Below are 16,064 nucleotides of genomic sequence, written 5' to 3'. Positions count from 1 at the left end.
TGGTTAAAATTACAATTTGTCCATGATCGATTACTTCATTAATAATTTGCTTTATACAGTACTCTTTTAGGAAAGATAAAAAATGAATGCAAAATAAATGTTTAATAAATACTTGTACCTACATTAGTTACTGCATTTTTTTTTTATCAAAAAAAAGTTATCAAGAGTCATTTGAACAGTTCTAGTTTTTTCTTATCAGCATAAATTCTATGATAACAAGCAAAATGACTCTCTAGACCTCGGTAAACAAGCATTCTTCGATTAACATCTGGATCCGTATCCATTACTTGCTTCTTAAGCGATTCTAAAATGCGAAATATTCCATCCAGTTCTTTGATTGTTATCTCCTTTGGAACCTCATCTTCAAATTTCATTTGTTCATTATCTTCATATGCTCGTTGTTGTTGTTTAATTTTACGAAGATTGTTGTCACTGAAATCTTTTGAATTTGAAACCAATAATTCTTTAACATCGTCTGTTCAGTTAGCCTAGTGGCTTTGCACTTCGCAACCATATGCCTAGGGAAGGAGTGTCCTATGTTTGATTCCCGTCGACGATGTGAGGAGCTTAAGGATCTTCCTCAGCCATAGCCAAGTTGGCCGGTCTTGGGCGTGGACAGCAGTGTTTTTTCCACCAGTTTATCTGAGGTTTTTCATCCCTCAGAGCAGGTAAACTGGCCCCGTGAACACACGCTTTGACAGACATGGGATACCACCAGGAATAAGGAGCAACCAACCTATTCCACTGGATTATTGTGGTCAAAAATAGTGCAGGTCATGTAGGCCTCCACGAAAGTGTAACATACAATGACTTCTGCATCAACACCATCAAAACCAAGGTCTTCACCAATTGAAATGATTTCTTCAACCACGTTGTTCACAGGATTTTGAAAACCACCTAAGTCATTAGCGCATTCTGGCAAAAGATTTTCCAAACAGCTCTTATGCAACTAGAAGACACATGCTTCCACTAGTCATGAATGTTTTCAATTGAGTGCTTAATGTTAACATTTTTCCAAAATTCATGGAGCCTAATCGCATTTTCTTCAGTTGTTGTTTCTACTGCCTTTCAGAATGTCTTTTTAAGAAAATAGGCTTTGAAAGTTGCAATGACGCCAATATCCATGGGTTGTAGTAATGATGTCATATTTGGTGGAAAAAATAAAACTTCATTCTCACACAGATCATTAAGAGAGTTTGGGTGACCAAGTGCGTTGCCATCATGCTCATGATTTTCTTTCTCTCGGCCAGGAAACACTCCTTGAGACTTGCATGTTTTGCATAGTAAATTTAAAGGCGGGTTAATTAAAACTCTTGCCGCGTATATCAAGGGATTGTCGCAGTTAATTTCACTGGGTTAATCAAATCCCGTGTTAAGCAAGGGATACCTGTATATGCTTTTTGCAGGAACACCAATAACATTATATTTACAAACATTTCAGCTTCAAACTAACACACCATATGCAGAGCAGGAATGGTTGAACAAAGAATGCTAACAATGGATTATTTCAAATTATATTAGCACCATGTAAACACAGCGATGTGACTACATTGAGATACAAATGTAATACTTTAAAACTAGTGATGACTAAGGAGACATTCCCATATTTTTGATCAAGACATATAATCATTTTGTATTTAAAGCAACATCGATAAAATAATAATCAGGTTCATGACTAGAAGATTTTACTTTTGGTGTCTACACTGTGTTGTGCTAAGCTGGACTTGTATGCTTTATTGTAAGCAATGTATAATTGATGCCCTTTGTATTCATTTTCTGCAGAATAACAAGTTTAATAAGTGAAATATAGGAATATAAGACATCTCCCACCTAATCCAGAGTGGGCTAAAGGCCACAAAACAAATATAACATTATCTTGTGGTGGTTCTCATGTTACAGAATTGCAAAACACCTTTCCAAGTTGCTTTTGGCATTCCCAGGAAAGTCCTTCATTTGTGAAAATATAATTCTCATTTAAAAAAAAAAAAAAATATCAGAGCTACTTCTTTACTCATGCGATCATTACAGCTAAGATATTGTCTCCTTATTCACAAATCTTCCTTTAGATGAAACACTTAATTTCCTCAAGCCAAATTTTCCAGCAGGTATTATCAGCCTATTTTACATTTTCATTTATCTGGCTACTTCATGGGTGAAAATAAACTTTACCAACAAATTGTGAGGGCATAGCAGTGAGTGGTCTTCTTTCTCCCACACTAGCTAACTGCTTCAAATTGTACATGTTTTGGTCATAAAGTATTACAAAATAAAGATTTATTGTTACATAGACCATATATTTACAACATACTTAAGCTCTTACAAATTGCCTACCGGTTTCGCTAGTAACTGACCAGCTTTCTCAAGGCTTGTATAGTACAAAAAAGAGGTAAATGCAAAAAATATATATGGAAAAATCTAATTACCTCCCTCAGTTCAGCAGAGCTACAGTACGCAAATAATCATATTACGCGTTTGCATGTAATGCGTGTTCATGATGCTGAGTAGTTATGTCATGCGAACGGGTCACCCTAGCTACCTAACAGGTACTAACAGTCCTTTGTATTTTGAAACCTTTTTTGCATTTACCTCTTTTTTGTACTATGCATGCCTTGAGAAAGCTGGTCAGTTACTAGCGAAACCGGTAGGCAATTTGTAAGAGCTTAAGTACGTTGTAAATATATGGTCTATGTAACAATAAATCTTTATTTTAGCTAACTGCTTCATTGAAAGATTCAACAATGCATTTTTTTTTTTTTTTTTTTTTGCATGGGTTCCATACAGACCTACAAGAGTAATAAGATCTATAACCTCCACCACCATATCCAGTCACTCTGGAGTCAGGAGAGAACAATCAGATTGCCTTTTTAGATCTCCTTTTACTTTGTCAACAAGATGGTAGTCTTCACTTCTCAGTATTCAGAAAGAAAATACATACTGGACTTTACATTCATCCTCTTTCACACCATCATAATTGTCAAAAATCTGGGACCATTAAGACTTTGGTACATTGAACACACTTTCTTTGTTCCTTTGAATTCCTGCTCTCCCAAGAAATAAATCACATCAAAGCTGCCTTCCTTACTAATGGTTTTACTAAATCACATGTAAACAAGATAATAAATAATTATAGAGTTTAATTCTTGTCTACCTCTCATCAAAATAGTGATACAGAGGTGGTCCACTGTGTTGTCGCCATTCCCTGTGTTAAGGGCATTTCAGAAGATAGCCAAACTACGTAGATCCATTGGCCTACAAGTGTCCTTCCTTCCTATCAACAAGATATCTACTTTTATAGGCTCAGCTAAACTTCTGCCCATAGACCATCCTAGAGTGTATCAAATTCTTTGTCTATGTGGATTATCGTATTTTGGCCAAACAGGTTGATTTGCAACAGTGCATTATGATGAACATTTAAACTACATTAAGCTGCATGACCCAGAGCAATCAGGACTTTCGAAGCATGGTAATCACCACCAGTCACAGTGTTCTTTGGGAATTGAACGCTTCCAAGTCATTACAACTGTGCCCAGGTGAAAAGGTTGTGAGAAAGGAACTGACGGAGTTTGAAATCAGCATTGTGATAGGATGCCATGTTGCAGGCCTATCTGTTTGGTAGATTGTTAAAAAATTGGGATATCCCAGTTCAACATTCAGTGCTACCTGCAGTGGATGAATCACCACACTCATCAAATGTGACTTTAGGGTGCTATGAAGAATAATGGGTAAAAAACTGCCATTCATTGGCCAGAAGTTACGGGTATTCGACTAGAACACGAATCTGCACAAAAACATTCACTGAGGCTCACAACATGGGTTTCCATGGTAGGGCTGCAATATACAAGCTCTACATTTCTTGACCCAACATGCAGCATGTTGAGAAACGGTTGAGAAGAATTGTGGAAGAAAAGCTTGGTGAAGAACAAGCTGGATTCAGGCCAAATAGAGGCTGTCAGGATCAGATCTTCACTTTACGACAAATAGTCGAGAAAGCATGGGAATATAACAAAGATCTGTATTTAAGTTTTGTCGATTTGGAAAAGGCATATCACAAGGTGCCAAGAGAGAAGCTATTCAATACGCTGCAGTTATATGGTGTCAATGGGGCATTATATCAAGCAATACTTAGTCTTTATTTGAGTTGTAAGTCAGCTGTTAGAATTGAAGGAAGTACAGGAAGGTGGTTTAATGTTAAATCTGGTGTGAGACAAGGATGTACATTATCCCCTCTGTTATTCATTATCTATATGGATCACATTATGAAGGAAAGTGGTAATAAACATAATATCAAAATTGGAGATGTTAATGTCAGCTCTTTGCTTTATGTGGATGATGTTATACTTCTAAATAAATCCGCTACAAGTCTGCAAGATTCTCTGACTAAATTGAATAGCTGTTGTAATAGATATGGTATGAAGGTCAGCAATAAAAAGACAAAGACAATGAAAATAGGCAGAATCATTGAAAATGTCAACTGTGTTGTGAATGGAGAACCTGTGGAACAAGCAAAACATTTCAGCTATTTAGGCACGATTTTTACTGAAGATGGTAAATTAAATATAGAAATAGACAACAGAATCAGCAAAGCTGGTATGGTGGGAAGTCAATTGAATAAATTCATATGGAATAAGAGAGAAATTAGTCGGAACACTAAATTAGCTGTATACAAGACAGTGTTCAAACCAGTTTTAACTTATGGATCTGAGAGCTGGGTCAGAAGTAAAACACTTGACCAAAGACTAGAGACCACAGATATGAGAGTCCTGAGAAAGATTATAGGCGTGAACAGATGGCATCAATGGCAATATCATATTAAAAACGAGGATATTAGGAAAGAACTTGACATTGTCAGCATCCAGGAATGCGTTAGCAGAGCTAATATCTCAGGTGGTATGGTCACTCAAACAGAATGGGCGAAGAAAGATTAGCAAAACAAGTGTTCTCTGCCAGGTTGGCAGTAAAACGACCCTGAGGAAGGCCAAGATATAGGTGGATTGATACGGTACAAAGTGCCTTAGACGATAGAAACATACGATCTGAGAATGTCTTGACAAGTAACAGATTGATTTGGAGGAAAATTGTAGATAGGAAGTTAGTAATGATGTAATTTTTTTCATATAGTACTATCATATCCTGTACATCCCCCCACCCCCACCCCCTTAAGGGTACATGGCAGGGATTTGATGATGATGACATGCAGCATGGTCTTAAGCAATACAAAGAGTATATGGTGGGATGTGGAAGCTTTTAAAGCTGTGTTATAGAGTGACGTCACACTGCACCCTCTACCAAATAGTTGGTGGATGCCTGTGAATGTTTCTTACCAGAGTGCATATCCCAGTTATGAAATTTGGACGTGCCGTTTTTTTTTTTTTTTTTTTTCATGGTTTGACCTTGGGTCTCTGTTTGTGATGCCACGAACAGTGAGTTCCAAAAAGGTATGTGAACATTCTGGACAATGCATAGCTTCCTACTTTATGGCATTTCTTTGAACTAACCATTGTCTTCTTTCAGCACGACAATACACCTTGTCATAAGACTGCTGCTGTGTTATAGAGTGACGTCACACTGCACCCTCTACCAAATAGTTGGTGGATGCCTGTGAATGTTTCTTACCAGAGTGCATATCCCAGTTATGAAATTTGGACGTGCCGTTTTTTTTTTTTTTTTTTTTCATGGTTTGACCTTGGGTCTCTGTTTGTGATGCCACGAACAGTGAGTTCCAAAAAGGTATGTGAACATTCTGGACAATGCATAGCTTCCTACTTTATGGCATTTCTTTGAACTAACCATTGTCTTCTTTCAGCACGACAATACACCTTGTCATAAGACTGCTGCTGTAACTGCATGGTTTGTGGACATGAATGTCACCACACTTGACTGGCCTCCAACGAGTCCTGATCTCAACCTTATTGAACATCTCTGGGATGAACTGGACCATCTGGTGAGATCAAGGGATGTCCATCCCACAACAGTCCAGGACCTCATCACATTCCTACAGGAAAAATGGTCCAAAATTCCCGTATGATTGCTGCAGTAATCACAGCAAAAACTTGTCCTATACCTTAAGATGGGCACCATGGCTGTTTGTTCTCACACTGTGATGTCCGTTGACTTCTTTCCAAGCATTGTGTGGGTGGGTGTGTAATGCTCTAAATAAATTTACGTGCAGTTTGCGTATGTCATTGTTGAATATTCTGGTTCATCATCATCATCATCAAATTCCTGCCATGTACCCTCAAGGAGTGTACAGGATATGATAGTACTACATGAAAAAAAATTACATCATTACTAACTTCCTATCTACAATTTTCCTCCAAATCAGTCTGTTACTTGTCAACACTCCAACATTATCAGATCTTACATTTCTATCGTCTAAAGCACTTTGTACCGTATCAATCCACCTATATCTTGGTCTTCCTCTGGGTCGTTTTGCTGCCAACCTGGCAGAGAACACTTGTTTTGCTAATCTTTCCTCGCCCATTCTGTTTAAGTGACCATACCACCTGAGATTAGCTCTGCTAACGCATTCCTGGATGCTGACAATGTCAAGTTCTTTCCTAATATCCTCGTTTTTAATATGATATTGCCATTGATGCCATCTGTTCACGCCTCTAATCTTTCTCAGGACTCTCATATCTGCGGTCTCTAGTCTTTGGTGAAGTGTTTTACTTCTGACCCAGCTCTCAGATCCATAAGTTAAAACTGGTTTGAACACTGTCTTGTATACAGCTAATTTAGTGTTTCGACTAATTTCTCTCTTATTCCATATGAATTTATTTAATTGACTTCTCACCATACCAGCTTTGCTGATTCTGTTGTCTATTTCTATATTTAATTTACCATCTTCAGTAAAAATCGTGCCTAAATAGCTGAAATGTTTTACTTCTTTCACAGGTTCTCCATTCACAACACAGTTTACATTTTCAATGATTCTGCCTATTTTCATTGTCTTTGTCTTTTTATTGCTGACCTTCATACCATATCTATTACAACAGCTATTCAATTTAGTCAGAGGATCTTGCAGACTTGTAGCGGATTTATTTAGAAGTATAACATCATCCGCATAAAGCAAAGAGCTGACATTAACGTCTCCAATTTTGATATCATGTTTAATACCACTTTCCTTCATAATGTGATCCATATAGATTATGAATAACAGAGGGGATAATGTACATCCTTGTCTCACACCAGATTTAACATTAAACCATCTTCCTGTACTTCCGTCAATTCTAACTGCTGACTTACAACTCAAATACACACTAAGTATTGCTTGATATAATGCCCCATTGACACCATATAACTGCAGCGTATTGAATAGCTTCTCTCTTGGAACCTTGTCATATGCCTTTTCCAGATCGACAAAACTTAAATACAGATCTTTGTTATATTCCCATGCTTTCTCGACTATTTGTCGTAAAGTGAAGATCTGATCCTGACAGCCTCTATTTGGCCTGAATCCAGCTTGTTCTTCACCAAGCTTTTCTTCTGCAATTCTTCTCAACCGTTTCTCAAGTATACTTGCATAGATCTTGCCAGGAACACTCAGTAGGGAAATACCTCTGTAATTCTCACATGCAGTTTTATTTCCCTTTTTATATATGGGTACTATGAGAGCTCTACTCCAATCATCGGGAATTCGTCCCTCTGTCCAGGCTTTCTGAACTATGCAGTGCAGCTACTGTAAGATTCTCATACCACCATACTTCAGCATTTCTGGTCGAATATCATCATCTACTCCTGCTGCCTTTCCACATTTTAAGCTTTTGATGGCTTTTTCTACTTCAAGTATGGATATGTATTCCTGACTGCATGCCTGGTCAGTGTTTTTTACCACTGTGCTGTCATCACTGCTTGTTTCATTTAGCAGTTTTTCAAAGTAATTACTCCATACTTCAAGGATATCTTTTTCTCCCCTTTTCATGTCACCTTTATCATCTCTAATTCCTTTTATAGCACTCTTTCCTCCATTCTTAAGCTTCTTCAACAACCTCCAGAATATTTTGCCACCTTCTTGATATTTATTTTCTATATTCTTGCCAAAGTCCTCCCATGATTTTTTATTTAGCTAGTTTTACACAGTGCTTAGCATTCTTGCATTTGTCTCTATATTCTCTAAGATCACAAGCTGACTTATTTGACAGGAACTTTTGGTATGCTTTCTTCTTTTCCTTCACTGCCTCTTTAACTTCCTGTGTCCACCAGGGAGTTCTGATTTTTTTATCCTTACAGACAACCTCACCACATGCCTCTCTGGCAGAATCAATCAATGTTTTCTTCAGAGTTTGCCACTGAATCTCCAAGGTTTGATTCATGTTCTCAAACTCTTTCATTTTTTCTTCAATAATCTTTGTGTATTTTAGTCTACAGCTCACATCTGAGAGCTGCTCAACTTTTATTCGCTTTAAAACTTTCTTACATGTTATTCTTTTCAATATGAAATTCAGTTTTATCCTGCTCAAGACTAAATAGTGATCACTTCCAATTTCAAATCCTCTGTACACTCTGGTGTCCTGCACCAGGGAGAAAACATCACTATCAACAATAACATAGTCAATGAGACTTTCTTATTCCTAGCCTCTTCTCTCCATGTGAATTTGTGCACATTTTTATGTTGGAACATGGTGTTAGTAATAACCAGTCCATGTCCTGAGCAGAAATCCAACAGATATTTGCCATTATTATTAGCTTTGCTCTTTTCTCCAAATTTTCCCAAAATATTTTTCAATGTCTCACAATCATTTCCTACTCTGCTATTTAGATCCTCAACAAGGACCAACTTTTCATTTTTCATTGTGTCAGTTGCTTTTTCTAAACCCTCAAAAAATTCCTCCACTTCTATCTTAGTAGAACCTTCTGTGGGACCACCATAGGCACAAATAAGTCTCATTGTCCAGTTCCCCATTCTCATATTTGCCCACATTACTCTACTTGAGACTGACTGCCATTCAAGAAGATTAGCCTCGTATTTTGTGTTGAATACTATGGCTACTCCTTCTTTTCCTTGATTGTCATTGCCTGAATATAACATTTTGTATTTATTGCTCAGAAAGATCTCACCAGTTTTGGTCTTTTTTGTTTCAGTCACCCCTATTATGTCGATCTGGTACTTATCTAATTCCTCAGCTAGCTCCATTTCTTTGCCATTCAGGCTTCTTACGTTGATAGTACCGATCTTTAACTCTGGTGATGTTGAGTTGGGGTTTATTTTCAGATTTGTTCCAGTAGCTGACTTTTCGCTGTTTGTCCTGGTTCCCTGGCGAAAACAACGGGGGCCTTGTTTAACCGGGCGACGCCCCAGCCGGCATGAAATTTTGTCATGTTGTACCATCATTCAATATTTTGGTTTAACCAATAAGAATACAATTTGGTTGGCTAAATCCCAAATTGCCAGCCCATCCTCGTCCGTTCAGTATCCAAGTAGATACCCAACAGGGTGCACCACGAGAAGGTGAGGATTGGACATTAGGTCAGAAGCCCTGGTCGGTTCTCCGCATTCCTTTAAAGGCTATCTGGAGGTCTCCTCTCAGTTATACAGCTTTGACCCTTAAGCACCCTGGTTAATTTGAAAGTCATATTGAAGATGTCCTCGATACTAGAGTGAAAATTTTACACTAATAAAAATATATATACATAAGGTAAATCCATTTTATGTTATTTGTTAATGACCAGTGTCCAAAATAATGATAATTACATTCACATGGAATTTAGTACAATGTCTGGAAGGATAAAAGGAAGTCATCTGTCCTTAGAGGAGTGTAGCCAAGATGAGAATTTTAATAGGATAGAATATCAGTATCAAGTTATACTATTTTAATATTCTTGAAAGAGGTTCTGAGATTGAGACAGGCTGAAAAATGAGGTCATTATGTCTTTCTCTAGTATTTCTGAACCAGTTTCAAGACTATTAAAGAAATAATTTATAACTTGATACAGACATTCTTTCCTATTTGTTCACTGCATTCAGTATCCAGATAGATACCTACTAATAGGGTGCACCACGAAAACATGAGGATTGGATATCACGTCAGCAGTGCTAGTCAGTTTTCCACATTTGTTAAAAATTCTATATATGGAGATCTGCCAGTTATTTAGCTTTGATCACTAAGTGGATCCCCCCCCCCCCCTCCCACACACAATCAATAATATTCCACCAAAGTAATCTGTTATCTATCATGTCTCAATATTGTTAGATCTTATAAATTTATTTCATTTCTGATGCACTTCTTACTGCATCAGTATAGACTTTGGTGTTCCTCTGGGTCTGTTTCCTGCCATTCTAGCAAAAAACACTTGTTTGGCTAACATTTCCTCTCCTATTCTGTTCAAATGACCATACCACCTGAGATTATTAGGCTAACACATTCCTGGATCCAAACAGTGTCATTCTTTCCTAATATTCTTATTTTTTTAATATGATATTGCCATTGGTGCCATCTGTTCACTCCACTAATCTTTCTCAGAGCAAGGGTTCTATTTCTAACTCAGCTCTTAGTTCCATAAGTTAAAATTGGTTTCAGTGTTTAATAAACTTTGTGATTTTTATATATATATATATATATATATATATATATATATAATGATTAATCCCCATTGAAGCCACCAGTTCTATTTTAGGTGGTGAAGTGAGTATTAGGTGTATTTTTCATATTCTGATGACTAATAAATTTCCTTCATGATGTAATCTATATACAGTTGAACTTAGCTATAATGAATGGGACCGACAAAAGTTCCTTGCTATAACTGTTACTCACTACATTAGTGATGAGTTTATTTGGATTTTACTAATTCATTTGATTGAGACAACTTACTATCATTGAAATTGAGCAGAACGGGGGGAGTGTATAGTCATTTAGTATCTTGGTTATAGGGATGGCTAACTGATAGGAGCCAGCAAGTTGTGTATGGAGGTGCAGTATCCCAAAAGAGGAAGGTGAAGAGCGGAGTGCCACAGGGTTGTGTTCTGGGATTGTTTAATTTATTTAATTTGTATATCAATAATATAGTTCATGGTGTGAAAGGAGATATTGATTTGTTTACTAGTTATTCTATATTAGGATGAACAATATCAGGAAGTTCTGATGTGTTGTTGCTGCAAGATGATTTGAATAGTCTATTGTTTTGGAATGTTATTTCAATGTTGCTAAGTATAAAGTTATGCACTTTGGATAGAGAAGATAAATTTAGGTTAACCATATTGGAGGAACTCTGCTTCAGGAGGTCAGTAGGCAAGAGATCTGGGGATTTTGATGGATAGGGAACTTGATGGATGAAGTTCATAGGACACAATGTGAAAGTTGTAAGAGTTACCTAGAAATTGCTGCTATAAAGCAAACCATATGTATGGTTGAGGATGTGATAGTTCCACTGCTAATTTTGATTTCTTTGCATTGTTGCATAGAGCAGTGTTTCTCAACCTGTGGTCTGCGACGATGGGACAAGTGGTCCTCAGACAGACTTAAATAAATAAATTTTTTTTTTTAATTATCCAAACAAAACAAATTAAAATTGAATAAGTAAGTAAAAATTATTGAAATAAAATGGATAGTTTAAAAAACCAACAACCAACCAATAATTTAATAAAAGAGGGGTGAATTGAACAACAATATAGTTTTATTGCTTCCGCCTTCCCTTGCTGTTTTGGCAGATTTGAAGTGAACATGTGTTATCCACACTTCAACCAACTTGTTCTTTATTGATTTTTATTATTGAAGGTTTTCTGCCTTCAACCAATGCTCAGTATATCTTCAGAAGTGCTAAGTGATACCTGGACAAAGTGGAGTTAACCCCAGTATGTATATATTTTTTGGAAACATTTTTTAATACTGGAAAAGTGACTTAGAACTTGGACTTTGAAAAGAAAAGCAAACGAAGCAGGTGATGCTAACCCTAATTATGATGCACGTGTTGTAACGGCGAGTAAATCTGATACTATTAAAGTAGAAGAAACAAAACAGTTCAAAGAATAAATATAGTAGGAAATATAACAGTTCATATTAGAAATTCGTGTTTACTTGGTGTGGAGATTAAAGTGAACAGAAACCTCAGTGTGTGTTTTGTGTTATGAAGTGTTGTCGAACGAGTGCAAAACCTGCAAAATTCTGACATTTAGAAACTAAACATAGTAATGTGAAAAATAAGCCAATTGAATTTTTTCAGCGACGCTTAGGGACATTAAATCATGGGAAAGATATAGTTTTGGCCATGGGTTCCATTAATAGCAAGGTACTGGAAGCAACCTATCTCTTAAGTTTGCACATAGCGAAAACAGGGAAACCTCATTGTATCGGATGAGGTTTCCAGATGTGGTAAAAACTATATTTGGCAAAACAAGTTACTAAAAGATGTTGATTTGATTCCTCTTTCAAATGACATTGTCGCTCGCAGAATTAATGATATGACAGGTGACCTAGAATCTCACTTAATCGAAAGAGTTAAGAAGGGCCCTTATTATGCGTTACAAGTGATGGCAGTTAATATGCTACGTAAGATATGCACATGATAACAATATTCATGACGATATTCTGTTTTGTAGAAATTTGCCATCCCGAACAACTGGAGAAGAAATATTTCACACTCTCAATAATTGCATAATACACAAAGGGATCCAGTGGGGAAAATGTATGGGCTTCTGTTCGGATGGAGCTCGCACCCTTACAGGCAGTTGTAAGGGTGCGAGTGGCGTTGTTTCTAAGGTCATGGAAGTAGATAGATTTTGGATACATTGTTTCATACATAGGGAAGCGTTAGCCTCCAAAGGAATGCCACCAGAATTTAAAACTGTGCTATATAACGCTGTAAAGCTAGTTAATTTTATTAAAGCTCAACCGTTAAATAAGTTATTTTCAGTACTCTGCGATGAAATGGGCAGTGAATATATACAACTTTTGCTTCATTCTGAAAAAATTCACTGGCTTTCCATGGCCAAAGTACTAACAAGGTTATTTCAATTAAGGCACGAAGTTTTATTATTTGTAAATGAATGTAATTCTGATTTTGCATCACTCCTTGTTGACGAAGCATGGTTATCAACACTATCCTATCTTTCAGACATTTTTTCGAAATTTAATGAACTAAATTTCTTCCTTCAGGGAAATTCTTTAACTGTTCTTGATGCCTACGACAAAATAAAGGCATTCGAGAAGAAACTGGATTTATGGATTAATTATGTCAAAGACAGACAATTTGCACCTTTTCCAACATCGGAATCCTTTTTAGTGGAAAATTATATTTTTGTTGATTCTGAGTTTCTGAAAAGGGTTTGTGATCACCTCAAAAATCTGAAACGGAATTTTGAAATATATTTTCTGAATAACTTTTATAAGAAATTTCTGTGGGTTCGCAATCCATTTCAGGGCTGCAGTCACGAGAACGGCCTTTCATTATCGATAAAAGAACAGTTAATTGAGCTTTCAAGTGACAGTGGACTTAAAATGCAATTCCGTGATCTTGGTTTGGCTCGATTTTGAATCTCGCCTTCAGTGAGAAGTGAATTTCCCGAATTATCTGAAGAAGCATTGAAAATCATCTGAGAAAGGATTTTCATCGTTCCTTCAAATAAAAACAAAATGCAGAAATCGTCTTAGTGTGTGTGCCGATCTTTGCTGAAGTTGATCCGATATTGAGCCAGATAGCCAGCAACTCTGCAAGTGCTGAGAAGTTCAGACATCTTATTCAAAGTAAGTTGTAACATAATTGTATCATTATTTATTTATTTAATAAAATATAACTTTGTTCAATGATGATAGACTTTTAATCCTTTGCTTCTAGTTTAATTAATTATGTTTCCATATCTGTTCAAAAAATGATTTTAGATTTATTATGTTATAAATGGCACAGTTTCTCCCAAATGTTGGTAATTCCCGCATAGGTTTTTTTTTTTAAAAAATTACATAACTTAGTGGTCCGTAGAATTGTTTTAGGCATTGTACTGGTCCTTGGGCTTAGAAAGGTTGAGAAAAGCTGGCATAGAGCAATGGGCGATTCAAGTGCTCATCACTAGAAACTGTAAAAAGAAGTGAAAAGGAGATGTTTTGTTTGGCAGGTAGTGAACAAGTGAAACGTATTGCTGAGTGAATTGAGTGCTCCAACATTGAATGTGTTCAAGGCAGGGTATGATAATTATTGTGGTCTGAGTTTTCAGCCCAATGAATCTCAGACTCCATAAGAGGCTTGGAAGTAATACTAATGCAAATACTCAGTAGAACCTTCTGTGGAACCATAAGCAGAAATAAGTCTCATTGTGCAGTTCTGTTCCCTGTTGTGATATTTGCCCACATCACTCTACTTGATACTGCCTGCCATTCAAGATTATCCTCAGAAAGTGGCATTAAACCTGATATTAGAATTGAGATATATGAAACTTAGTTTTTTGCTTTATGCAGCTGATGATGTACTCCTAAACATATTCAGTGCAAATCTTCAGGATTCTCTAACTAAATTGAATAACAGCTATAACAAATTTGTCATGAAAATCAGCAATAAAAAGACTAAAACTATGAAAATGGACAGGAACATAAAGCTTCAGCTGCATTCTGAACGGAGAACCTATAGAGCAAGTTAAATACGAGGGTGATCTGAAAAGTTCTTGACCATAGATGGCAACGCTATCGGCACGATTTTTTTTTAAGTTGGTACATCTGTCATAAGCATCCATGTGAAATTGCAAATCATTCTATTAAGTAGTTTGTTTTATACATCTGTCTGAAGCAAAAGTGTTGTCTGTATTTCTTGAAATGGATAAAATTGAGTATCGTACGGTTATAAAATTCTTTGTAAAAGAAGGTTTAATGGCAAAAGGAATGCATTCGAAGTTCATAAAAGTTTATGGGCACTCTCCTCCTTCGTTTTCAACAATTAAGAAATGGGCTGTCAACGTTGCCATACTAGCCTTGAAGATGATCCACACGAAGGACGTCCAAAAAGTAACAACACCAGAAATCATTGATCAAGTGCACGATGTGGTATTGGATGACCGATGAGTCAAAGTGCATGAAATTGCTGAGACTGTAGGCATTTCAAAAGAACGAGTAGGATATATTTTGCACGAAAAGTTGCAAATGAAAAACTTTGTGCAATATGGGTGCCGCACTTGCCCAGCAGATCAAAAATGAACTCACATGAAAATCTCTGAACGTTGCTTGGGGCATTTTAACAAGAATGAAACTGATTTTGTGGGTCGATTTATTACTATCGATGAGACTTGGATTCACCATTATACATCAGAATCAAAACAGTGGACAGAAGCTGGTTGTTCAGCGCCAAAGAAGACAAAGTTGGTTCCATCAGCAGAAAGATCATGGCATCCGTGTTTTGGAATGCTAAAGGCATTTTGTTTATTAATTATCTTGAAAAGGGTAAAACAATGACTGTGTAATATTATTCCGATCTTTTAATCAGACTCGAAAAAAAAATTCCTGAGAAAAGACCCAGTTTGCAGTAGAAAAAAATCATCTTTCATCAGGATGATGCACATACCCAAAAAGGTGTTTTGGCAATGGGAAAATAAGGGATCTGCACTATGAATTATTGGAACATCCACCCTATTCCTCAGATTTGGCTCCCTCTGACTTGTCTCTTCCCAAAAGTAAAACTCTTCTTCGCTGGTCAGCGTTTTTCTTCGAATCAAGAGGATTGCAGCTGTAGAGGGATATTTTGCAGATCTTACTGAGAACCACTACAGGGACAGGATAATGGCACTGGAGCATCCCTGGAATAAAAGTATTAGTCTTAAGAGAGATTATGTTGAAAAAAATAAAAATAATTTTGAAATTATAAATTTGTTTTTTCATTGTTAGGCCTGGAACTTTTCAGACCACCCTTGTATTTCAGCTGTTTATGGCTTGTTTATAGTGAAGATGGCAAGTTAAATCTGGAAATAGACAGCAGAATAAGTAAAGCTGGTATGGTGGTGGAGTTGAATAAATTTATATGGAATAAGAGAAAAATTAGCAAAAACGTTCAACTAGCAATATATGAGACAGTGTTCAAACCAGTTTTAAGCTGTGGATCTGAGAGCTAGGTTAGAAATAAAGGAAAGATTAAGGGAGTGAACAGATGGAATTAAT

The 16,064-nt window shown here is 36.6% G+C and overlaps 1 protein-coding gene across 2 annotated transcripts in view; it reads left to right on the top strand.

The window, feature by feature from the left end:
* LOC150109004 (putative RNA-binding protein Luc7-like 2) overlaps window positions 1-16,064 on the top strand; it is a 169,743-nt gene that overhangs the window by 134,120 nt on the left and 19,559 nt on the right. The gene's annotated exons all lie outside the window — the stretch shown is intronic.

This window comes from Typopeltis vanoorti, chromosome 2 (genome assembly GCF_054136105.1).
Source record: "Typopeltis vanoorti isolate ZY-2024b chromosome 2, IOZ_Tvanoo_1.0, whole genome shotgun sequence".
NCBI lineage: Eukaryota > Metazoa > Arthropoda > Arachnida > Uropygi > Thelyphonidae > Typopeltis > Typopeltis vanoorti.
This window is presented reverse-complemented; position numbering and strand designations above follow the sequence as displayed.